The sequence below is a fragment of the Dipodomys spectabilis genome, unplaced genomic scaffold (genome assembly GCF_019054845.1).
Source record: "Dipodomys spectabilis isolate Male_0828 unplaced genomic scaffold, ASM1905484v1 ptg000144l, whole genome shotgun sequence".
Lineage (NCBI taxonomy): Eukaryota > Metazoa > Chordata > Mammalia > Rodentia > Heteromyidae > Dipodomys > Dipodomys spectabilis.
Genome location: NW_024870821.1, coordinates 2,572,669 through 2,599,244, shown reverse-complemented (window position 1 = coordinate 2,599,244; position 26,576 = coordinate 2,572,669). Strand labels below are relative to the sequence as shown.

Below are 26,576 nucleotides of genomic sequence, written 5' to 3'. Positions count from 1 at the left end.
TTATTAGAAGCTAAGCTAGCATGATAGTGAAAGTTTTAACTCAACTTTTCTAATAGATTTTTGAATCCGGGAGCAATTTTTATTTTCCCCATGCTATTTCTGCTATCCACTGACAGATAAGAGAGGGCACACAGTCGGGCTGGGAAGGTGGCTCAGCGGCAGAGCGCTTGCCTTGCATGCTCGAGGCCCTGGGTTCGATTCCTCAGCACCACATAAGCAAAAAGAAAAACGCCGGAAGTGGCACTGTAGCTCAAGTGGTAGAGCTCTAGCCTTGAGCTGAAGAGCAGAGGGACAGCGCCCAGGCCCAGAGTTCAGGCCCCACGACCGGACCCCCCCCCAAAAAAAGAGAGGGCACACAGTGAAATGAAGGGCCAGAGTTGTGAAGAGAAAGTGATAGATACATTAAGTGGCCACTAGCATTTTGCAGAAGGCATGAGTTTGTTCTTTTTTCCTACCTCCAGCATCTCTTCAATGGCTAACTTTTTCAAGACTCACTGAGACCAACTCTTAAAGGCAAAATGTTTTGTCTTGTGTTGCTGGATCAGTCTGGTCAGAAAAATATGTGCTTGGAAATAGAAGGGCAAGTGGATTGTTTCTTCCCTTTTAACATTTCTTCTTGGGAGAAAAAAGTACAAGAGACTCAAAGAAAATGAAAGAACAGGATTTTATCACTAATCACATTTGGAGGTTTTGTTTTAAATTGATAATAAGCATAAATCCTTTTCTTCTACCATGTCACTCTTCTGTGTAAAAAAGCTCTCTGGAGCTGGGCATTTTGGAACATGCCTGTAATCCCAGGTATTTTGGAGACAGAGATAGGAGATCGTCTCCCAAGGCCAGCCCTGGGCTATAAACAAAAGACCCTATCTGAAAAATAAAGCAAAAAATAATACCAATAATAGGACTGGGCATGTGGCTTAAGTGGAAGAGCATTTGCCAAGCAAACACAAGGCCTTGAGTTCAAAACCCAAAGTTCTACCTAGGGGAAAAAAAAACTTGGAATCTTAAAACCCTATAGATTGGACAAAAAGTCTAGAAACTGACTTTCAGTTAGTGTAGACACATTTTTTACAGTCTATCGTTTCGCACATTCCAATAGGAGGCAAGTAGTATTTGAATTATTTTTCAGTGGCATCAGTATCAAGACTATATCAGTGTATCTGAACTTTTTTCTGAAGTCCTAGAACATCTATATTATTAAGCATTTTGTTTTCCTTTTGGACTTTCATACAGATGTCTTTCTAAAATCATTTGTTAAGATCACCTGTTCTGATAGAGTGCTACATAGCATGTTTTTGTTCTGTGGGAATCTTCAGAGACAGTTCTATCTATTGGTAGCTTTGTTAGACTTGGCTCTTCACTCCAAAGCGGGGGACTCATGTCCTTCCAGTAGAGAATCTACAAAGTTATTTCAATTAAAACCAATACTTGATAGCAGGAGACAGCTTCCTGATCTAAATGTACAATTAGAGTTTAGGTTGGCAATTACTTTAAAAGGTTGTTTTTTGTTCTTTTTTTTTTTTTGGAGAGGGTTGTCTTTGATCTCTGTAAATACCAACAAGCTTATACATTGTAAGCCAAGTGCGTATGCCTATGTATGAATTTGTAGAGCTGATTTCTGCTTCAAGTGAAGCTGCACCTTTCATTTTATAAAGTTCCCTCCACCCAGAATCCTATAAATGTTGTAAATAGAACATGGAAATTGTAGTAGTAGGATCAATTTGAGAATATCTGCTAAGAGACCAAAAAGTTCATTTTTTTAAGTACCTTGGTTAATTAAAAAGTAAAAAGATTATTTCTCTTGCTTATTTTTGAAAAGAAGAATGCACTTTAACATAGAACTGCATGGGCAATTCAAACAAATCTGTGAAGTGCAGTACCCGTCCAGAAATCACACTTCCTGAAAACCGTTCAAAAAGCAGAGTCCAGACAGGCTGTTGATCTCACTGCCTGTAGGTTGAAGCTCAGATTCTGAACAATTTTGATACTTGCAGGGCTGCTTCAAAAGAGCAATGTGAATACAGCCACAAGCTTCGGACAGGCCTGTAAAACAGCGGGTCCCGTATTTACTACTAACTAGCAAAACTGACAGAAAACTCATAGAAAAAGTTAAGAATCCTTCCTGCTGGTGTGCACTCCTTACAATAGCAGACTTTTGCAAATGGAGTTTTACAGTCTATATTTAAAGAATTGTATGTTTGTAACAAAGTTTGCGGAAAAGTGAAAAAAAAAAGAATTCTCCTTGGGGCAACAGCTCCCCATTAGGACTACCTTAGCCTGTCATGAGGAATTGCTGGTCAATAGGGACTGTCACCCAACTCTACTGCTAGCCCTTATATCCCATGCCCATCGAGGGCCCAACTACCCACCCTGCCTGCCTGAGCAGGTGACCTGGTTCCTACCTGCCAGAGGAGCCAAAGCCGAAGGAAGTAAGAAGGTCATGGCCACACAAAGGCCACCCACGCATGTGAGCACATGGGCTGCAGCCAAACCTATCCAAGGAGCTCTCATCTCAAGGTGCATTTCTGAACCCATACAGGTGAGACACCTTACCTTACCACTGTGACTGGGATGGCTTTGGTTAGAAGTTTGCCCATTCTGATGAACTGACCAGGCAACACTAGTCGTGCTGCCATTCCTGTGCCACAAGTTCAACAGCCTTGTCCAGGTTGGTCTCCTGGCTTGACCCATAGAGAGGGTCTTATCCAGATAGGTCCCCTGGCCTGAAACATAGAGACTGCCTTGTCCAGGTGAGTCTCCTGGCTTGACTCACAGAGACGGCCTTGTCCAGGTGGGCTCACCTCGACAGACACATAGAGACTGCCTTGCCCAGGTGGGTCTCCTGGCCTGACACACAGAGACGGCCTTGTCCAGGTGGGTCTCCTCGCCTGATGCATACAGATTGCCTTGTCTAGATGAGTCTCCTGTCCTGATGCATAGAGACAGCCTTGTCCAGGTGGGTCCCCTGGCCTGATGCACAGAGACACTGTTAAATCCCTGACTGTGGATACAGAGTCACATACTGCCAGTAGAAAATCCTTCATACTGTCTTCCCATGTGAGAGAGCTCATGTTGGCAAAGCACTACAACCATGGGAAAGTTTCCAATATCTCTTGTGAATGGATAATCAAGAGAAAGGAGGAATCCAAAGGCAAAATTAAAATAACAAAATTGAACAGATGGGTCTGAGATTGTATCAGCTATCATTGCAATTCTAAATCAACTTGAGTATTCCTGGATTTACAAGACACCACCATGGGGATTACTGGAAGCTGTGGATAATGGGGTGCAAATTAGATCCATCAGTTGGGGTGGGGTGAGGGAGAGGGAAGACCAGAATTCCCTTGAATTTGTAATGATCTCAGAGGAGGGAAAATCCATGGCCAAAGGTGACAAAGGAGTTTTACTAGCTGGTCTATAACTGCCTTGTCCTGGGCTACCTCAGAACTAAGAGCAGCTGCAGCCTCCAGGTGGCAGGTTTCTCTCTCTTTCCAGCAGGCCTCTCTATACCACAGGGCTTTCCTCTCCACAGGCCTGGCCTCTGCTCTGCTCCAGGAGGCCTGCCTCTTGTGGCCTTGTGGTGGTGTTAGTCTCACTCTACACCCCTCCCCCACTCTGCTTCTCACAGATTGTCTCAGATGCAATATAAATATAAAGAACACCTTGTATTCCCTTTGCCTTCTAAAAGCCATTATTTAGTTAGAAGAAGAGGAAGAGATTTCAGTACAGAATATGTGTTCTAATAGCCTAAATGATGGTGCTTGATGAGTCTTGGTTCTAAAGGTACAAAAGAGGAAGCCAAAGTTCTCAAACTGCTGTATGCTTTGACAAGGACTATATATATATATATATATATATATATATATATATATATATATATGTTTGGGGGGGGGTCTGGTCATGGGGCCTGAACTCTGGGTCGGGGCACTGACCCTCAGCTCTTCAGCTCAAGGCTTGCATTCTACCACTTGAGCCACAGTGCCACTTCCAGCTTTTTTCTTTTTGCTTATGTGGTGCTGAGGAATTGAACCCAGGGCCTCAGGAATGCAAGGCAAGCGCTCTACCACTGAGCCACCTTCCCAGCCCTGACAAGGACTATATATTTGTCTTCTGATCTATATGTATGACTAAGTTATACTTGGTTTACTTCTTTAACATTTTTTACGGAGACAGTCTGTTATGCAATGTGGTTTCAAAGGCACAATAATTTGTACAATCGTTTATTCCTAAGTATGCCTTAAGCAGAGCTAACATGTTACATAGTTCTTCACCTTAATAAATATGTCATATAAATTTAACCAAACTTCTATTTTGTATATTTGCAAAGTACAAAGTAAAAAAATTGAACATTTTTTTGGAATTTGTATTTTGCATACTCAGGATGAGAATTAAGTTTTAAACAAGCCTATAATATTTTATGTGAATAAAATAAAATGGGCTCATTTTACAATCGATCTCCCATGACTGTGGTGCCAATTGCCCATTCCCATGTGGGATATGCAGAATCCCCCTTCCCCCTGTAGGGCAGGATTAACAAATCACTCCAGGATCCTGCTGCTGACCTGACCACAAGGGTCTTTTGGTCCACTGGAGGCAAAGAAGTCTTCCATTTCACACTGGGGCTGCAGTCCAACTAAAAGCTCACATGTAGAAGCCACCTTGACTCCAGCGTTCATTCCAGTTCTCTTCTCTTCCAATTAACTCTGAACCCACTTCAATGTTTCTGGGTCTTCCAAGGTACTGTACCCTGCTTTATTAACTGCAATCTTCTCAAGTTCTTTACACAGGACACATCAGTAAGCACCCATATTCATGAGCAAAAACTCCACTAGGAAGAGACAGTGCTATCTGAGCTGCATGAAATAGGAAGGTGTAGGTAGAAAGGTCTAGGTTTTGTGCCATGCCACCTCCTTCAGAGTCTGCATGAGATATCATGCCAGATAAAGCATAAGCTTCAAGGAAGCATGCCTGCAGGAAGGGGGTGTTAGTTCAAGGTTTCCCGTACACTTGGCTGCACCTTTATAGCCTCTACCTTTATTCTTACTATATTCTTCTTGGCTGTACATTCATTGCCTTTATTCTCGTTTTGGCTATTTTTCTATTGATCCACGAATAGAGCATGTTGTTTCTTTCCAATCCAATGGAGATGGCTTCTCTGAATAATAAAGACAAAAGATTAAATGTGGGCAATGCCACAATCAATCTATCATTTGATGTGACACTGCCTCCAGGAACTCCTACAATTTCACAAGCAGTTTTGTGGCTCATTCATAGTAAATATAGAAATTTAAAATCTCTAGATATGTTACAACAGGCAGAATTAATGAATTAAACTAAGCCAGAAGGAGTTATCCCAAAAGCACAGAGAGTTCTAGAAAAAGGGACCCCTGATAATTAAAGGAAAAAAAAAATTCCCCAACAGTTATGACTACTTTTAGTCCAGCTTACATTATAGGGAATAGATGGTGATTTCCCACAAAATATAAAGTTAGTGACATCACATTTCCTGAGCTGACCCATGAACCATTGCCTTATACAGGAGTTTACAAAGATGAAAATAGATGGATTAATGTAAAAGGAAAAAGGGTGTTTTGGTACTCATTAGATTTTATGCAAAGATTAAGTAGATCTGGACCATTATGGTGTTTATTATCAAAACAACAAGATAGTTTAAAATAATAATTAGAAATTTATGTGAACAAATATTGGGATTAAAATTATAGAAAACGGAGAATGCCTGATTCAACCTGAAAGTGGTTTTTAGGATGGTTTCAAAAGGGCTTGAAAATATATGAAAAAAATAAAAAGAGTACAATATATGTACAGCCCTGTCTTATGTTTGTTCATTATTAAACATAAAAAGGCTGACTAGATGACGCATTGTTTCACACCATTTAGCTTAAACAGTTGGTGGGATAGTAATCAATTTTTATGTAATCCATCAATGTTTTTCTTTTCCTAAAAATTGATTACTTGCTTAAATAAAAAAGAATCTATGTCACAATCACACACTGTATGAAAATGTTAATTCTCCTCAATAAAGATACACTCAGATGCAACTCTTTTGAGTCTGTGTCTGTCACTTCGCCTACTCCTTGCCCACCTATCCCCAGATCCCTGTTCCATTGGTCCCAGTGCTCCGGCAGAGCTGGTCCGTCGCAGTTTTGTAAGCTGAAGTCAGAAGTTTCCTATACCTACTGCAGTGTAGCTAGCAGCATTGTCAATTTTTAATTAAATAAACTGAAATCAAATTGGGCCCATGTATAAGATCAAGGTGCCACAAGCTCATATTTATAGTTCCTTCAATAGGATTCAAGACATCTGCTACCAACTTCCACAGCCACTATATTAAATGGACTAAATAAAATCTGTGCATGATGGCTCAAACCTCACCAGGAACAGACCAGCGGAATTTCTCCCAGCCATGTCTCTAGTTTTTACTCCCCTTGCTCTGTTTTCCCACATTAGAGCTGATAGAGAAAGTTAAACAGGGAGAAAAGATGACACTGGGAGACAGCAGGAATTCCAATCAGCTGCAGCCTATACCTACCCAGCCATGAGGATGCTCTTCTTCCCCCTGCACACAAACTCTCAGGAGAATTCTGCCTACCTGAGAAGGGAAAGGAAAAGAACTTGAGGTTAAGGGATAGTGGAGAGAGGACAGAGGAAAGCAATCCAGAGACAAGAAGGGAAAACAGAGAGAAAGAAGACTAGAAATAACAAATAGCTTAATACAGGAAGTGGGAGAGAGAGCACTGGGGGGATCAATCTACAATTCTGCAAACACCCCAAGTCCCACTGGCAAGCAGTGTTCATCCTTCCACTATTGCTCCAGAATCCTCCTTTGAGACCAGAATTGAAGGACACTCAGTCAGTCATGTAAGGGCCACAAAAATCACTTGACATGTGACAGGTCAGCACACATGTTTTTCACTGGATGCTCACAGCTGTCTGTTCAGCCCCAGAACAATGTCATAAAAATCCAGATGGCCCTTGGCTGAGAAAAAGGTTCTTGGCCCTTGTGTAGACCATAATAAAAGTGGAGAGGAGTATATGCTATTGATAACAGAATCCGCTGCACTTTCACACCCTGCATGGTGGACCGTCTACCCAACTCCACTCACCTCACCACACTGGGCACCTCTGTTGCACAGCAGGAGCTGCTGGAACCTGGATGACGCTTGCATCATGGTCACAAGAAATGCTTCCCATGGATGGGAAGCACAAAAGGACCTTGAAGAATGCTGTGTGTTACTGTCTTAATAAAAGAGAATCTGGCAAGCATCATAAAGTAGCTTTTACAGATTTCCAAATGTGCATAGTTAAGGGAACATCTGATCGGTGAAATATTACTGTTAAATAAGCATTAGAAAACCCATTGTGAAACCCTGTGGAGGCACACACTTCTGCACCCCATGCTCCACCATGGCTGGATGCTGGCCTGCATGGATGGCACTAGATCAGAGCCCTTGGAATGTTTCTCCCTGGAGAAGATCTCAACACCTAGCATCGAGACCCCAGCCAGAGCAGGGGTTCCTCACAAACTGCAGCAGACACACTGCTGGCTTTCTTCTCAGTCAGAAGTACATCCCACTAGGATAAAGGGGGATCACAGCTGCAAAAAAAGAAAACAAGGCTTTGCTCTGGCTTAAACCACATGGGCAGCCCTGTACTCTACTGATATGTTCTGGCCCTCGAGCCAAACAGATTCATCTGTTTTGGAAAAACCCAAGGTGGTTTATTTCCAATAGTGGGGATGAAATCCAGATCCTCCCACATTCCAGATAGTATGCATCCCCAACCCACAGACACAACCCTTTCCACTCACTCCCACACGGTTATCCCACTGGCATAACCATGGTCCTGTTTTGCACCCAGCTACCCTGGTTTTAGTGTAGACAGTCTCCTCATCTCCACTCTGCACTACTGTGACAGAAACTTGAAAGCGTACACAGTCTTGAAATGTTACTTCCTGGCCAGCCACAACCCTAAATGCACTCATGACAACATTGATATTCCAATGCTTGCTTACAAAAATTCAAAAAGAAACTGAACTGACTAAATGGATGAAAAAGCAAGACTAAGTATATTTCAAGTCTCAGCATCCAAAACACCAAGCTTCCATTACTTGTAGATGACTTAGTAGCAACTCCTACTGGAATATCTACAGAAATGCAGCTAGACTGCAGAAAATACCACAGCACAGTGAGTGACTCTCTTAACTTCAATTTTTAATAAGTCAAAAAATACATAAAATCTGATTTAAATGAAACTACTACTAAAATTAACATTACAAAACGTTCTAGTCTAAAAGATGACTGGGGTGTGATACTCCAAAATTGAACAGCTAGCAAGATGGAAAAAAAAAACAAAACTAAAAGCCAGAGGGAGCAAATGGGAATACAGAGAACTTTACATCTGAATGTCTTCCACAAAGACTCTTAAACAATTCCTGTCAGTTAAAAAGTAGATGAACAGCAGTGCACTGACAACCAAGGTGGTAGCCTGATCCTCCTCCCTCACTCTGGGAGGGCTATTTGGTACCCAGAACTGAAAAGGAGTTTGCACATGTCAAAAATTTATTGCTAATCTTCCTCAGCCATCTCTACAGTGAGACAGTATTGTGTTGCCACCTCAGAAGTTAAATGCTTCTTCTCCAAGCGATGACTGCCTCTTGCTCTACCTTGATACCTCTGGTGCCAAGGAGCAAACCCAGATGCAGGTCAGCTGACAGTGTTGGGCACATCTCAAACGCCTAAGAGGTTCAGGTTCCTCAAGGCCTTTGACAACTCAAGGGATGGGCTCCTCCCCCAAGTATTCTGGCTTAACCCTATCTCTCCCTAAATCAAACCAAGTCACTGCAGTGGTCTTTCTGTTCTTTCTGGGTAATGTCTCTTTTGGAGGTATACTTCACCCTTGATAAAACACTTTTCAATGAAGCCCGTTTTAAAGCTGTACCTCATGCCTCTACTGACAACAGTACCAACAACCCAGAAGATTCCCAGCATGGATTCAAGGAACTTTGATTTCCTGTCACTCTAGGTTGGTGTGACCTTTTATAACACTTCAGGTTTATGGAATCACAACCCTTTTGAATTCAAGCTAGACCACTCAGCACAAGTTGCTTTTCACTGCTCTGTATGTTACCCCATAGTGTAGATGTACCATGCACTCATTTCCTGTCACCTGCAGGCACACATCTGAGTATTCCACGCTTTGGCTGATACTACAAAGAAAGCTCCTCTAAACATCTTCAAACAAGTCCTCATGAGGCCACACTGTAGTGTGGAAAAATAGTTAGGAGCAAAATAGCCATGTTACATTCTACGTGCACAAAAAGCTGTCTATTTCCAGTGTACCATTTTCTATTGCTCAACAGCAATCTGCATGTTCTGTATTATTCTCTGCCAACAGAGATATGATCACTCATTCATGGTGTCAGTCTGTGTCAGTTGGCACCTCTCCTCTGGGGCCTGTGACTACACATTACAACCTGGCAGAAGTGAGATGGCTCAATTCCCAGAAGCTGCATGGTAAAGACAGAGAGGTGACCCTTAGTATCCCCTACATGGGCACACCCCAATAATGTAACATCCTTTCACCAAGCCCTACATCTCAATGATCTCACCCCTTCCAATACCACTATGAGTCTTTGAGGGACACTCATCCCAGTTGAGCACCCTGTGATCTTAACACGTGACTTCTCTAATGAATACTGCTGTTATAGCTTTTTGTGTCCTCGTTTAACATTCATATACCACATCTCAAATAGAAACTGTTTTTTAAAAAAAAGCTTTTGTCCTTTATTGGCAGTGCTAGGGCTCAAAATCCAGACCATGTACACTCTAGGCAGGTGCTCCACCACTGAGCCCCATCTTCTGCCTTTTCTAATCTGGCCTCAGAAAGTGCTGAGGACTTGAGTTCAATCCTCAATTCTAGGAAAAAGAAATTATTATATGTTTTTTGTATACTTCTTCAGGCAGATAAATATGTAGATATAGGCACATTGACAACAGGTTCTCTATAGTCTGTCCTTTTGCTAGCTCTCTGAGAGCAAACTAAAGTCCAATGCATCTTATTTTTTCCAAAGTATAATTAATTCATGTTCGGTATGTTCTTCTTGTCAAACATTAGTTTTCAGAGTTCTGGCTTCCCTCCATAGTCCCACTTGTCACGTGGAGTTATATTTGGTGTAGAGGCCACAGTTCAGGCTCATCTCCTTCCATACAAGTTGTGATTTGGATTAACCATCTCTCTCATTAAGACATTTTGATTTTTTTAAAAATCAATGAACATTATATTCTTCAATTACTTCTCAATTTTCCATTCTGTTCTATTCATTTACCTGTCTGTCAATGTCCCAAACTTTCATTGTCCTAAGCACTTTGTAACATTTTTTGAACTTGATCCTTTTCAAAATTATCCTGCCCATTCGAGATCCTATGCACATCTATAGAAACTTTAGAAATTGGTTTGTTCATTTCTATTCAAAAAAGCCAGCTAGGACATAGTTTAATAAACTGCCACGCTGGCAGCTCTGAACATCCACTACATAAACATAGACTCTTATGATATGATAAGGCAGAGCCGTTCTGTGATCAGCTGCTACAACCCTTGAGATCTTAGTGATGACACTTGCTGTGTTTTGCTAAGCTGGCTGATGGTTTGTAGTTCATGGAAGCCTGAGATTGGGGCTGGACGCCAGACATCAAAAGGCTGCATCAAAAGGCTGGGGCTTTTCACCAGGAGAAACAGAGGCCAAGGCAGAGTTGATCATCAGTGGCTCACATCACTGCTCATGCCTACATGATGAAGCCACCATGAAAACCAAAAATCCGGGGTTTCGCCCAACTCTGAACTTAGCTAGAAATTCCTTGTGAGAAAGAGATGAGGCTGAGGAAGGCTTGTAAGAGGCAATCACAGTCTTCCTAAGAAAGCTGCATTGGCCAGGAACTGGTGGCTGAAACCTGTAATCCTACCTAGCTACTCAGGAGACTGAGATCTGAGGATCAGGATTCAATGCCAGCCTGGGCCAGTAGTCTGTGAGACTCGTGTCTCCAAATAACCACTCAAAACCTGAAGTGGTGTTTTAGTTCAAATGGTAGCTCTTGAGCAAAAGAGCTCAGGGACAGAGTTCAGGCCCCACAACCAACAGTAACAAAGCCAGATCACAAAGGCAGCAGGGCCACCTATTGGTAGTAATACCTCAGAACCCACAATGCTGGGCAGACTACTCCAAATGAGGGAAAGACCTAAAAAGACCTAATAAGAGATGCTGTACTCAAAACAAATGGTGAACCTTGACAACTAAAAATAAAAAAAAAAAAAACGTAAGTAGAATGAAAGAGAGCCAGGTGCCAGCAAGCCCACACCTGTAATCCTAACTACTCAGGAGACTAGATGTAAGAATCATGGCTCAAAGCCAGCCCAGGAAAGAAAGTCTGTGAGACTCCTATACACAATTTCCCACCACAAAAGCTAAAAGGGGAGCTGTGGCTCAAGTGATAGAGTGCTAACCTTGAGCAACAAATCTAAGGGAGATTGCCCAGGCCCAGAGTTCAAGACATAGTACTGGCACACATAAGTATGCACGCACACAAACACACACACACACACACACACACACACACACACACAAAGACACACAAACACATCACAAGGCCACATTCCCAGGCCTCTCATGAAGCTTCTCTGAGGTGGCTTTAGGAGTGGGTACCTGAACTAACAGTCACTCATACCTGTGCGTGACTTGCAAACCTGCTAATGTGTAAGTTTTCTTGCAGGGACACAAGCCAGAGCAGAGGGACCAACTTTTCCCTGCTTCTACTCCTTCCACCCAGTCCCAGAACCATGCTCAATCTCATTAGCACAGGCTTCTCCTTGCAAGAAGGTTCTATTAGGTGTCCCCAAACTGCCAACCTTCCACCTCCAAGGAAAGGAAGACGAAAAAGCTGCTCTTTCTCCAAACTCCACGGGATTTGTTTGTTTGGGGAGTACCTAGGACTCAATACTGTATCACCCCATCTGGCAGGGAAGAGATGGGCTCAAGCAGTCATCCTGACTCAGCGTCCCAAGTAGCTGGTAAATTCAGGTACACTACCTAAAAGTGGAAATCTTTTTCATTTCCCTTCTTGGTGCTGTGAAAGAAGCACATGATTTGAACTCAGGGCCTCACACATGCTATGCACATGTCCTGGCTTCCCTCAAGCTCAAAGTGATTCTGGTGAGACTAAAATTAGTATATCTGCCCCCACCATGAGAAGAGTATAACATGGGAGTGGAGCCCAATTCTACTGAGTTCAAGGCTGACCTATAACAAGTATGACATTGTGGGGTTACACAAGGAGATGAGCACACAGCACAGAAGCTTCCAAGATACTAGCTCCCCACAGTGAGCCGGAATGCTTCAGTACAACAGGTGAAGCACAGGAGAATCTTCCCTACATAGAATCCTCTCCCCAAGGAGCTTCCGGACACAAGGACCACCTCAGATTTACTCCTTCTGCCTCCCTGAAAGACCAGTCAACCAGAAGAAACTTCCTTAGTACAGGGTGTAATCCTGCCAGGTCATCACAGCAGAATCAATACTGTGCTCTTGTGTTCACCCTGCCACTGAAGCAGGGAAGCCATCCAAGGAGGGGTGTCTCATCTCATCTGAGGGAACCTGATCAAGTGGGAGAGGTCTCATCGCCTGGGGAGGGTCTTGACACCTGGGAGTCTCCATTTGAGGATGATACCTTTGTCTTGTTTTTGATGCCAGTACCAAAAGATTTGATAGTTCATTGGAGACAGGGCTTCCAAGACATTTCTGTCCTGATTGGCTTTAAAACACAATCATAAAAACATAAAAACATATCTCAGTCTCCTGGGATTACAGGGAGGTGTTACCAGAACATAAAAGACACCCTTTTCTTAATGAAGACAAGAGTGCAGTACAAAATCCAGCTCCTCTCTCCTGCTCAGTCCTGGAGGACACACAGGCAATTCCACTCAGAGCCTAGAACAGGACTGAGGGGAGAACGTAAGACTTGATGCTACAAATGGCCACCTAAGGACCAGCTATGCTTATAACAGGGCCTTTGGGCATAGAAATAGTTGCAAAGGACTCAAGAAGAAAGTGGAAATTCCAGCTAGTTTTGGAAGCCTCTGTTACTTTGGCCAGAGCGGCAGCTCGAACTGCCTGCTGCACATTGCCATGTGGCAGACACTGGGCACACTAGCATGCCATTTATTCAACATGGCTGGTCCAGATGGGCACAAAGGGTCTGTGCTCTTCCTAACAGGAAACAAGACTCAGAGGTTTCTCACCAGACCAGAGTGGCCCCAGGAGCAGAAGGAACACCTGTGAGTAGTTAACTTTCACAGAGAAGAAGAGGAAGCCTCCAGCAACAGCCTGCTGGGACAGCCTCCACGAGCCTGTTCTGCAGGTGGAGTTCAAAGGGAATGCTGGCCCAGACTGTATCCTCTGAGCTCTCAAGGCAAAAAGAAAATCAAGAGGTATAGCTATGAGACAGAGAACTGAAGGAAGCTCTGCCATGGGGCAGAGGCAGATATCTGAGCCAGTGGTGAACACCATAAATAAAGACTGCACATCTCTATAAGAATCTCAATTTCCCAGAACAGCAGGAAAGAGAACCAGGAATCTGGGGGTTCTATAACCCTGAACACAGACAAACTCATTGGGCCTGGGCCCTGCTCAAGGGCTCATCTGGAATGGTGAGTCCTCCTCCTCGCTGAGACCAGGGTAGTCAAGATTGGAGGTGACCTGTCTGCAGAGCACAGCAGAAGGGAAAGCAGAACTTAAGCTGGAGAACATAAACTGTGTCCCCCAAAGGATGTGAATGCAGGCAGAAAGGATGGGTAATGAGAACAGCCCTGTGCTGTATCACAACACCAGCACTTAGGGGCAAGCCACCCAACAGTTCCAACCTACATCCCACTGTACATCCCTCTACCTACCTGCTGTCAATCAGCAACATTCTGCTACAGGGGCCAACGTAGGTCAAGAATCTCCACTGTGATAAGATTCTTTCATCCTAAATCATAGTTCTATCCACAGTGATTTTCATTGCTAAAAGGAATGACTGTCTCCCAGAGTGGTAGCTTCCTCAGCAAACACAGTCTTGAGCAGCGCAGGCCAGACACTGCTCAACACTCTGGGAGTTTTCAACAAAGGTGGTAAGACTTGAACAAATTGCATACCTCAGCTCTACTTCCCTCTCGCTGTCAGAAGAAACCTGGGCAGTGTGGAACAAAAACCCCTGCCTCATTCAGAGAGAGAAAAAACCTCTAGATGAGGTGCTGAGGCTCTCTGCCAGGGCAGAACCACGGTGGATGCTGGTTGCCAAAAGGCAGAGGTGAGGGCAGCAGCCCACCCACCTGAGGGGAGGGGAGACAAGGGCTGAGGCCCACCCACCTGAGGCCCAACCTCAGGGTCTATTCCAGTCTCTCCCCTATCCACAGCTTCACCAGCAGCTTCTGAAAAGACAACAACTATAGACCCCTCACCACAGACCAAACAAATACCATGTAAAACTGATGGTGACAATGACCAAGCCAAATATCTTGACTTTTGAAGTGGTTCTGCCCCTGCCAAAGCAGCACAGCCACACCAAGCTCCTCGACACAGGCAAACATTCTCCTACTGGAGTGGGTTCAGCTTCCAATACACCCTGTGCTGCCACAGTATCTCAGGCTTCATGTTTCTCATGACAACTGCATCCTGCTCCTTCTAAAAGGCATGGCTTCTGCTTCAGGTCCCGTGCAAGGCATGGAAAAAAGGACAGGGACAGTGAGCTCTAGGAGACAGGAAAACCACCTCTACAAATGGAGAAGTCAGCAGGCTGAGATCTGAGCATTGCAACTTGCATAAAGTCAAGGAAAGGTATGGCTCAAGTAATAGAGCACTAGCCTTGAGCAACAAAGCTAAGCAAGAGCAAGAGGCCTTTAGTTGAAGAACCAGTATTAGTCTGTGCACATGCACACACAACACACACACACACACACACACACACACACACACACACACACACACACACACACTCACTGGCTTGCAGACACAATCACTTTATATTGGGCCTGCAATGGCCACATCATACAGACCTAAGAGCCACAATCCACCATTGAGCTTGGAGAAGCTGGGGAGGAGGGGACAGAACTGTAATCTCTGCTCTCACTCCATGATCCACAGGGACCGGACAGAGTCTCTGTCAGCCACAGAGAAGGAAGGGAGCAAAGGGCAGGTCCTGGATTCCAGGAGAACAAGAGTGGTTGCTGGTCAGCCAAACCCAGTATTGCTGCTCTCTCCCTGAAAGTCTTCATGAAAATTGCCCATTGAAGCTATCCTAGAGTCAGTAGTGTTAGAAATGGCTCTGGATATTGGGCTGTCCTCTAGGAATAAGAACATCAACTCCAAAGGAACTCAGCAAGACAAAATTTACTCCTGCAGAAGGGTGTGCCATCAACCAAAAATTTGGCCAGTAAGCACACATAGCAGGCACTGCTCACTCTTATTCCCTAAGCCAAGAGGCCTTGCCCATGTGCTCACACTGGCTGAGTTCAGATGCAGAATATGCAAATGGATGTGAATTAACAGGGTTTCACAAACATTCAAGAAGCTTTGAATAGGATTCTTCAAGTGCAGCAGGCAAAAATATAACCAAAATATAATCAATAAAGGCCAAGCCACCAGGACAACAAGGAAATTTTCCAGAAAACTATTCTCACAAGATAGACAGAAAGTAATAAATGTACATTTCATAGAAAAGAAGCTTTTCTCACACTAGGAAACATGTTCAAGTCTGACTCAGAGTAAGACCTTATGTCATATCCAAGATGCTCCAGACCCAGACCAATGAAGGTTAATAAGATCACCCATAGGACTGCAGCCCCATGGAGGATGAATCAGACTTGAAGAGAGTCAAGGTAACATAGCTGCAAAAGAAGTTACATCCAGTCATTCTCCATTCCCCTCCCACCAAACCACCTCTTGCTTTTTTTTTTTTTTAAAAAAAAGATAAGCTCTGGGCTTGGAAGTTGGCTCAGTGGTAAAGTGCTTGCCTTGCATGCATGAGGCCCTGGGTTCTATTCTTCAGCAACACATAAGCAGAAAAAAGCCAGAAGTGGTGCTATGACTCAAGTGGTAGAGTGCTAGCCTTGAGCTGAAGAGCTGAGCGACAGTGCCCAGGCCCAGAGTTCAGGCCCATGACTGACAAAAAAGAAAAAAAGACAAGCTCTTATTACAAAGTCCAGACTGCATCTTACAGACCCTGCTCGGTCCCAAATGTGAAGATTACAGGTATGCATCACCATACTTAGCTGGACCACAGTTTTTTGGTAATACTAAGATTTTTATAAACTCAGCCTATTAAGCTTGCTAGGCTTGCACTGCATCAATTGAACAATACACCTAACCCAGGGCCACAATTTTTGAAAGGACTCTGGGGTTCGTTCAGTGCCACCCAGGTACATACACTCCTGGGAAGGTAAACTCACAGAATTTGGACTCTATCACACTTGCTCACTTAACTCAGGACCTCCTAGAGACATTACCAGAAGACTTAGGAGAGCCACTGGGCTACAGTAGCAATTCCCCATAAGAAAGGACACTGGGCACTCTTTAGAGGCACTTCTGTTTGCCACAGAGGAGCAGTAGCCTTTGCCTGTCGCTGACACATGGTGGGTAGAAGCTAGGGGTGTTGCTGAACACCCCAGAGTTCACAAGCCAATTCACAGAAGCCCCAGACCAATATAATGGTGGTAGTTGTGGCCTCTGAGGGCCAGCAGCCAACATCTCCTCTATCCCACCACCTATGCATGATCTTTGTTTCTTTAGTCCTCCTACATCCAACACATCTCAGCCTCCCTCACTGTTATCCAGAGGATCTTAAGTTTACCCTTAACCTTCATCAACCTTCAGCTGCCACTCCATGGCAAGTTCACGCCTCTGACAGAGTAAGGTACACCCTACCCCACAGTGATGACAGATGTGTCAGGAGCCCAGGCACACCTGCTCCATCTTTCTAGAGCACCAACTATATCCCAAAGAAATTGCACTTTCTATCTCTTTACACACACCAAAGAATGATAGAGTATATGCGTCCATTTCCAACTTAAAGGGTCTAAAATGAGAAAGGACGAGGAAGAAGGAAGTACAAGGCAAAAGGAAGAAGGCAAGACACCCATTCACACTTGGAGCTCAGCTTCCCCAGACCAGCTCTGTCCTCTGGTTCTTGCTGCCACTCAGGGAGCTCCATGGGAAAAGAAAGAATAACATCCAGGAATGGCACAGCCAAAGCCAGGCATCCAACAGGACACAGCCAAAGCCAGGCACTGATCTGTGGACATGACAGCCCCTCTCTGGTACTGCACTAGGTCTCTGGTGCCAACCTGCAGAATGCTTGGCAATGAGCAGCGAGGAACACCACAGTCCAATTCAGGTTCCAGAATCCTCTGGCTCTACCAGCTAGGCCACTAATCCCCAGATATTTGCATCAACTAAAAACGTTTTTAAGATAAAGGCTACCAATTTGTTCAGTGACAAGTCATCACACAACTATCAACTATCACTCACAGAAATGTTTTAACACCAAAAAAATATAGAGGATCTCTCATCAGAAGACAGTGCTTGTTGTGAAGGGTAGTATAAAATACAGACCTCTAAGGAACATTAACTCCATCACTAAGCAGGCAGTGCAAAGAAACCTCCTCTGTTCCTCATCTGTTTTAGGACACCACTGCAGAATGGCTCCAGACATGAAAGGGAAGGTGATAAGAAGAGGAGCTGAAGGCAAAGCCAGGGAGAGGTCTGGTACAGCAGTCAGTGCAATGGTACCCAGGACAGCACAGTACCCCACCCCTCCTTCAGTCCCAATGACCTAGTCTCAACTGGGATTGAGCCCACCCACCCCACCCCCATCCCTAGAATCTGGACTCCTCCAGGAGACCTGCCCACTTTGTAAGCATTCCCAAGAACTTGAAGTTAAACAGAACTCAAATCAGGGCCAACCTGTAGTTGGAATCACTGCACAGTACACAAATGGCCCCCGCAGGCTCATGTGGTGAAATGCCCAGTCCCGCTTCTTGGCCCAGTTTTCTCACTGTGCTTACAACATAGCTTCCTCGTGAAAGAGGAAGAATATGCTAGTGGGGTGTTTATAAATAATGTAATTGCAAAGAGAGGGAGTGATTGGCCAGCTTCCTAGAGGTCAATTCTTCTGCTGAAGCTTTTGGGCATAGAAATCCCTGCACATGTGGCAGCATCGCTGATACCACCTCATGTCTTGACACAGGTTCTTTTCTCAGATCACTCGGCAGTAAACAGGCCATTGATCTCCTGGGCACTTGAAAGTCAGAGCAGCAAGTCTAGGTGAAGTTATGGTATTTACATTGATCTTCTCGTTGCAGGGCTGAAGGTGGCATGGCCTATATGCTGCAGGTTTTTCTGAAGAGAAACATTCATTTCCATGTCTTCCTGTGATCTTATGCATGCACTGGATAACACAAGACTGCATTCCTTTGCCACAGGTAATTGAGCACTTAGACCAGTCACCCATCTGCCACACATAGCATTTTGAATAATCCTCACAATCTTCAGCCTCCCTCGGTCTGGTGGAGAGGACACATTTCTTTCTTGGGTTTGTACATCTCACTGTCCGATGACTAAAACCTTTGCCACACTTGACTGAGCACTCAGACCAGACTCCTGCCTCCCACACAGTCAAGCAGTCCTGGCCCTCACAGCGCTGGGTGGAGACTGGCTTTGGTCCCACACAGTCCCTCTCCTGGGCTCTAATGAGAGTTCCATTGCTTAGTTGTGTACAGGCCACTTGCCTGTTCTGCATCCCTTTACCACAAGTTCGTGAACATGTGGTCCATTCTGTCAACATCCATTTATACACATATCAGCTGTTCAGTAAATCTTCTTTCCTTCCTTCCTTCTTTCCTTCCTTCCTTCCTTCCTTCCTTCCTTCCTCCTTCCTTCCTTTCTTCCTTCCTTCCTTCCTTTCTTTCTTCCTTCCTTTCTTTCTTTCTTTCTTTCTTTCTTTCTTTCTTTCTTTCTTTCATTCTGTACTTGAGTTTGAATTCAGAGCTTTGGTGCAATCTATTAGTTTTTCACTCAAGGCTCTACCACTTGAGCCACAGCTTTACTTCCAGCTTTTTGCTGGTTATTTAGAGGTACATGTCTCAAAGATGTTCCTGCCCAGGCTGGCTTTGAACCATGATCCTTAGATCTCAGCCTCCAGAGTAGCAAGGGTTATAAGCATTAGCCATTGGCACCTGGCACTAAATGTTTTTTGTTTTGTGTGTGTGTGTGTGTGTGTGTGTGACATAATTAGTGGAAGCTTTAATCAATTTAAAAATAACCCCGAACAATGCAATCACTGGATATTGCTCTATTTCTGAAGAAAAATCGGGTTATAGTAGAAATAATTCTCAATATTTCAGCAAAGGCTGTTCCACACATTTCACTCCACAGAAAAGACAAACCCCATTTATAGTTCAGAATAAAGTGAATGTGCTTAGATACCCAGGATAATGGAGTTAGTTTTGAAGGAGGAAATCATGTTGAGAATTGCTTCATGATTCTTATGTCTCTCCTTGCTTGGTTGAAAGTCTAATGTTGATGAATATCCACAATGTGAATCTCCAGACTGCTTTTATGTTTTGTTTTGTTTTTATATTATTAAAGTTTTTGGGCATCAGCAAATACAGAGTAATACAGTTAACATATGTATACATAACACTTAACCTCCACTCAACTTAAATAAAGAAATGTTGTTCTCTGAATATAATCTTTGTTCATTTTTCTTTTTTATTAATTTTAATTTTTTGTGAACATATTGTACAGAGGGGTTACAATTACATGGGCAAAATAATGAGTACATTTCTTATCAAGCATTGCAGCTTCCTCCTTTGTTTACCCTTCACATCCCTTCCCAGCCTCCCCCCGCCCTCCCAATCCTAACCCTCCCCCCTCTTCCCCCCCCCCCCCCGCACCAAAGCTGTAAAGTTCCTTTTTGACATGACAACTTGTACTTCTCATAGTTGCATCGGGTCTACCTGTATCCTTAACCGACTTGTTTTTCCCCATCTCCTCCACAAATTATACCGACATCAAATATAGTGAAAGCAGGGGTTGTACTGTGGGGGAGGGTCATACAAAGCTACAAAGAAATAATCTTATAAATGAGTTAGAAACCAATGCATGAAAGAAAAAAAAACATATAAATGCTTATCTAAGGGTTCATTTTCCTAACATCACATTATCTGACATGTCCTGCTTGACTCATGCATATACTAGATATTGCAAATAAAGGAAACCATGGGACCTTTGTTTCTTTGGGCTTGGCTTACTTCACTTAATATAATTTTTTCCAAGCCTTTCCATTTCCTAACAAATGGGAAAATGTCATTCTTTCTGATGGAGGCATAGAATTCCATTGTGTATATATAAACCACATTTTCTTGATCCATTCATCTACTGAGGGGCATCTGGGTTGGTTCCATATCTTAGCTATGGTAATTTAATCAAATTATTTTTGCTTGTCAAACATCTAATGTGGTTTTTCTTTATACAAACATTTGATTTATAATATAGGGCTCCATAAATAATTTTATGTAAGTGAATGAGCTAGGTCCAGGAAACAAATAAGAAAAGAGATGTAAAGAGATTATTAGACTTAATTTTTTTTGTTATACTATTTATGTTATGGTTGTTTCTAAGGTGCTATTCTCTCTTCAATGCTTTTGAATTATCTGCATATATACAGCACAATAGCACATATATTAGCACAATAGATTAGTTACATATGGAAAAAAATGATGCTTTCTTTCTTTCTTTTTTTTTGTGGTGTCCTGCTACAGAATTAACCTATTTTCTCTCATACGCAGGAGATATACAAACATAACAAACTTCAAGTTGTTGAATAGGATTTTAGAGAACGTATTATGAATTTGGTTCACATTTAGTCAAATTCTACTGGTGCTATAATAATATTTTAAACTAAGACTTTGGTCATGTTCATTAACATGTACTTGTGTTATAAGGTATCTCAGATGCAAATCCAGAGAAGCCACATTTTGAAAGCTTAAATCAGGAATCTTTATTTAAAGGCCGGTGTCTACATGGTGGACTCCTGTCTCATAGACCAGCAGCCTAGACTAGAGCTTACACCAAATTTTAAAGACCAAAACCTCATGCTTGAGTCAGGACAAAGCCCCAACATAAAACAAAAGGCACCAAGAGAGGCAGGATTTCCCAGGGGCTTAATCACAGTGTATCTGCATATCCTATCTTTGTCTAACAAGAAGGTGAATCTGCAATTCAAAGGGTGGCTTGACTTACCTCTAGGCCTCCTAAGCTGGGCTAACAGCACCATCACCTGGTCAGGCTCCAGTATGGCTGTGAAAACAGGTGAGGACTGACTTAGACATAGTCTTTCCCTTATTTGACTTGAACTCAAGTTCTGTAACAATGAAACACTGTAAGGATTTACACAGAATCATGTATGCACTGTTCATAGAGTGTAGAGAAACTGTTATAGAAATAGGAACATCATACAAATATATGTATTGTAACATGTCATTAGACTTTAATGTTTAAAATATTTTGAACAAAGAAAAGATAGATTCATCCACTTTTGTATATCCTTTTAGCAGAAAAATCATGAGAAAATATATTAAATGTTTTTAGCCTTTTTCCTAAGTAGAAAAATGAAGAAAACACATATAACACTGTGGTAGTTTCACTGCTTTGTCATCTTTTTAAAAATACAAACTTTTGCCGAGCACCGGTGTCTCACACCTGTAATACTAGCTACTCAGGAAGCTGAGATCAGAGCATCAGGGTTCAAAGCCAGCCCAATCAGGGCAGAGGAGTTTGTGAGACTCTTACCTCCAATTAATTATAGAAAAAGCCAGAAGGTAGTGCTGTGGCTCAAGTGCTAGCTGTGAGCAAAAGGAGCTCAGGGACAGTGCCCAGGCCCAATGTTCAAGCCCCAAAACTGGCAAAAGAAAAAAAAAAGTAAAAATAAAAATGTTTACAGTTCTGTGAAATTTTCAAAAATCAAGTTAAATTTTTTCTTATGGGAAAGTATCATATATGATACACAGAATTTATTATTTTTTTTCAATAAATTATTTGAAACATCTGTTGAGGAGGCAGTTCTTCACATAGCTCTCAATGTCCATGTTTTGCCACAAAAGGCAATGACTGCTTTAGTCCTGAACTAACTTCTAAAATATTTTTGTATTGTGAACCACTATAGAAGATACTGTCTCTCTTTGGATAAAGAACACCCATACTATTTTGTATTATAAAGTGTTCAGGTTTCCTAAAGTTGAGGTTCCGTTCTCACCATACAACTTACTGCATGAGCAGTGATCACTCAGCTGTCTTCATGTTACCCTGCTGCGTGAATTGGGTCTCAGAGAACCAGGACAAGAAGATGGGGGTTCTTGGGCCACTGCTATTGCTGTGACCAATAAAGTCCTTTGTTTCTAAAAAAAAAAAAAAAGAGGAAGACACACTGATGCTCCTCCTCCCAGGCTCTCCAAGAATGTCATCAGCATCCACTAGTCCACGAGTGGGAGTAAAATGGTGAACACTCAACCAGGAGGAGAGCACTCACTAGCAGAACATATACACCAGGAGGAGAGCACATACTCACCAGGAAAAGAGCACTCATGAGGAAAAGAGCACTCATCAGGGTGAGGAAGCCTTTATAACAATGGTTTACAGCATTCCTTGGCCTCCTACAATCACCCAAAATATGTCAGTATACCAGGATGAGATCTGGAGGACAGATAGCTGCCTCAATGACATAGTATGGGAACAAGCCCTACTTAGGCCCAAGTTTCTCCCTAGACATTACCCTTACCAGCCTATCCCTCTGGGCTGCTTACCTGAGGTATTCAGGACTTTCCAGGCCTCTCTATGCCCATGTATCTACCCAGATATCTCACAGGGCATACACAGTTCACCTGCCTGCTCTGCTGCTACTGCATCTGTAGAGAACCTGGAACAGAAGTGGAAAAGTTCTTCCACTGTCTAAGAAATGAAGTTCCAAGTCCTCATGCTGGAAAAGATGGTAGTGTTTCCCCCCCAAGTCTTCCATGGCTAACATCATTCTGGAAGGCAAAGAAAGGTCAGAGCCAACCTCCCACACCCCATCAACTGTTGCAGACATCAGAGTTTTGGATAACCTCTTCCCCTAAACCCCCTTTGAGCCCACAGGTACAATCTTCACAGTTATTTGAGCCAAAACTGTCTGTTTCCAAAGGGAAATTAGGAAAACAAGCATGCCACCAAGTCCAAGCACAGAATTGGCCACAGAAGAAGTGGTCAGCAACCCGGTGGCACAACCCCCATAGGAATACCCACTAAATGTATGGCCTCTGGGAGTCAGAATCAATGCCTGCAAAGGCAGGACAAGGGCAGTGGTTAAATGTGAACAACAGCCAGTCCACCACTCCTTCTGGCTTACAGCTACACATCCATGATCAACAAGCCTCACAAAAACTAAACCTCAGGTGTAGATTAAGGAAATTCTAGAACACAGGGAAGACTTCAAGACTCAACAATATGAACATTGAAATGTTCCAAATCCAAGATAGACAATTAGAACAACGATCAAAGCAAAGGAATCCCTGCTGCTGACACACTGAACGGTATTAACACTTAAGTGGTATTACATCCTAAAAATTGCCACAACAAGGAAAAATTGACACAAGTAATCTTTGCAAGAAAAGTGATTTTTGTTATTGCTACTGAAGTCAAAGGAAAACTTGTATGCCTAATTTATAGCTCTGTGTTAACAGAAGTGGAAAAAGCCAATCTGGAACATAATTCAAGCTCAAAGCAGGCTAACTACAGGTAGAAGTAGAGAAGAAAGAGCAGAGGTAAGGTCAGATGTATAAGATCTTGTAGCCATTGTAGGATCTGGTTATTTGTTCCTGCTATCTCTGATAAATTAATGAAAACAATCAGAAGGCAAAAGAAGCTAGGCTAATCAGCAAGCTTAGAGTAAAATACAAAGAATCGTATCCTAAAATCTTCTCTCACCAGGATACTTCGAAAGATTTTAAAAATTAGACTCCTTTGAGTATGACAGTTCATTTCTGTAATCTCAGCTCCCTGGGAGACATAGGTAGAAGGAAGGGGGAAGTGAGAACCTATAAGAAAAATAATGGAAAAAGGGCCAAGGTGGGAAGTGTGGCTCTAAGGTTGAAATGCCTGTATACCAAAGGCAATGCCCTGGGTTCAAACCCCAGTACTGCCAAAAAATTAAAATAAATGAGCCAGGCACCCCATAATCCAAGCACTTGGGAAAAAGAGGCATGAGGAGAGCTACACCAAAGTCCAGCCTAAGGCACACAGTAAGCTCTGTTCTCAAGATAGTTAAGAGAAGAATGATTATTTACCTCTGAATTCCACATTTAACAAGAGCTTTAGCATCAATTCCCCATACACAACACAAAGAAAAAATGGGGTGGGCAGAGAGGATATACACATGAGCACATGTATGTGGTCAGAGACAACTGAACTCTGTCACCCCTCCCCCCTTCTAAGCCTAAATCCGTTCAGTTGTCAAGACCGGATAAAAACCACATTTAAAGTCCTCCTATCCTACACAACACTGACACCTGCCTGGGCTAACTTACCAGAACAAAACACTGTGCATGTTCAACTTCCAGGAATCTGATCCCTCTAGTCTTGCAACAAGGTACCAGGCCAGGCTGCACATCCACTTCATCAATTCAGAGACCTTGTGGCTTCCCCTGGCCACTGCCAACTGCCCAAGGCATTTCCTCAGCAGCACACTGGGAGTTAGGCACACTGCCCCTATAATGTGGCAAAGAAATGAGCAGTGTGGTGGTTTCCTCAGGAGGAATGTAAGTTCAAGGATGGCCTGGGCTTGATTGAGACACTGTCTCATTTCTCACAAAATAAAACAAAATGTCTTTCATAGAAGACATCTACACATGGCCAGGAAGCCTGTCACCCACAGCCTGGCCACACCAGTACCCTCATGAGTCTACCTACTTGAGAGAAGCTCCCAGTGGGCTACCCTGAGCCCCAAGGTAACCCCCTCAATGTGGAGTGCACAGCTCAGAGCATGCTGAGCCTCTAATAGGAGGAATGCAAATGGCAGGGTGTCTGGGCAGACCAGGTCTAGGGGCTGAGGGCTGGACATGTTCTTGGCAAGAGGCCAAGAGTCAGCTGGCTGAGACTGGGAAAACTCCAGGGCAAGGGGTCAAAGGTCTTCCAGCCCTGGTGTTAGGGAGGTCATGGGCTAAGGGCCAGACAGTGTCTCTAGACAACCTGGGAAGAGGATCTGGGGTCCAGATTGGGTGTTGGGCCACCCAGGGTAAACGGCTCAAGGCTGGCCAGTGGGATCTGCAGGCACCACGAGATGAATGACCAGGGCCAATAGAGGTCCCCTGGCAGCTGGGATGAGGTGCTGAGGGCCAGAATGAGGTTTCAGGCAGCCGGATTGAGGAGACAGGATTTCCGAGAAGTCCAGGAGGGCCTCAGGGCCAACCATTCTCAGGAACGGCCATTGTAGGCCCAACAATCAGCCTCTTACCTTTCTTCTCAGGATCAATACTCCACTGCATGCATGTATTGTGTTCTCCATGTAGTCCACTATGTGTGAATACTCCACTGCAATCACATGTCATGTTCTGTGGGTATAGTCCACTGTTTGTAAATACTCCACTGCATGCACAAATCGTGTTCCCTGTGTATAGTCCATTGTATGTAAATACTCCACTATATGTATATGTAATGTTCTCCGTGTACAGTGCACTGTGTGTCAATACAACCCTGTGTGTACATGCTGTGTTCTCCGTGTGCAGTTCACTGTGTGTCAGTATTCCCCTGTGTGACCACACTGTGTCCTCCATGTACAGCCCACTGTGTGTCAGTACTCCACTGCATGCACACACCACGCTCTCCGTGTACAGTGCACTGTGTGTAAATACTCCACTGCATGCACAGGCCGTGTTCTACATGTACACCCCATGGTGTATCAATACCCCTCTGTGTGTACACACCTTGTTCTCTGTGTACAGTCCACAGTTTGTAATTCCACTGTGTGAACAGGTCATGTCTCCATGTACAGTCCACTGTGTATAAGTTCTCCGCTGTGGGCACATGCTGTGTTCTCCATGTACAGTCCACTGTGTGTCAATATTCCACTTGTGCACACTCTGTGCTCTCTGTGTGCAGCCCACTGTGTGTCAATAGTCCATTGTGTGCACATGCCATGTCTTTGAGTACAGCCCACTGTGTGTCAATACTCCACTGTGTGCATATACCATGTTCTCCGAGTCTCATTATGTGTAAATAATCCACTGTGTGTGCATGCCATGTTCTCTGTATAGCCCACTATGTGTCAATAATCCAGTGTGGGCACATATTCTCGTGTACAGCCCATGGCATTTAAATACTCCACTGTGCATACATGTGATGTTCTCTGTGTACATTCACCTGCCAAGGGGTCCTTAGGGTGCTTCTGGCTTCTTTGACTATGGTGAGCAATGTAGTATGCACATAGGTGTGTGTCACTGCC

General features: G+C 43.5%; 1 long non-coding RNA gene across 1 annotated transcript; it reads right to left on the bottom strand.

The window, feature by feature from the left end:
• Window positions 1-413: 413 nt before the first annotated feature.
• Window positions 414-24,940, bottom strand: LOC122117574. The gene is made up of 3 exons (XR_006149203.1): window positions 24,929-24,940; window positions 13,801-13,805; window positions 414-494 (listed from the first exon to the last, which is right to left on the bottom strand). It is a non-coding gene; the product is annotated as an uncharacterized LOC122117574 (long non-coding RNA).
• Window positions 24,941-26,576: the final 1,636 nt, after the last annotated feature.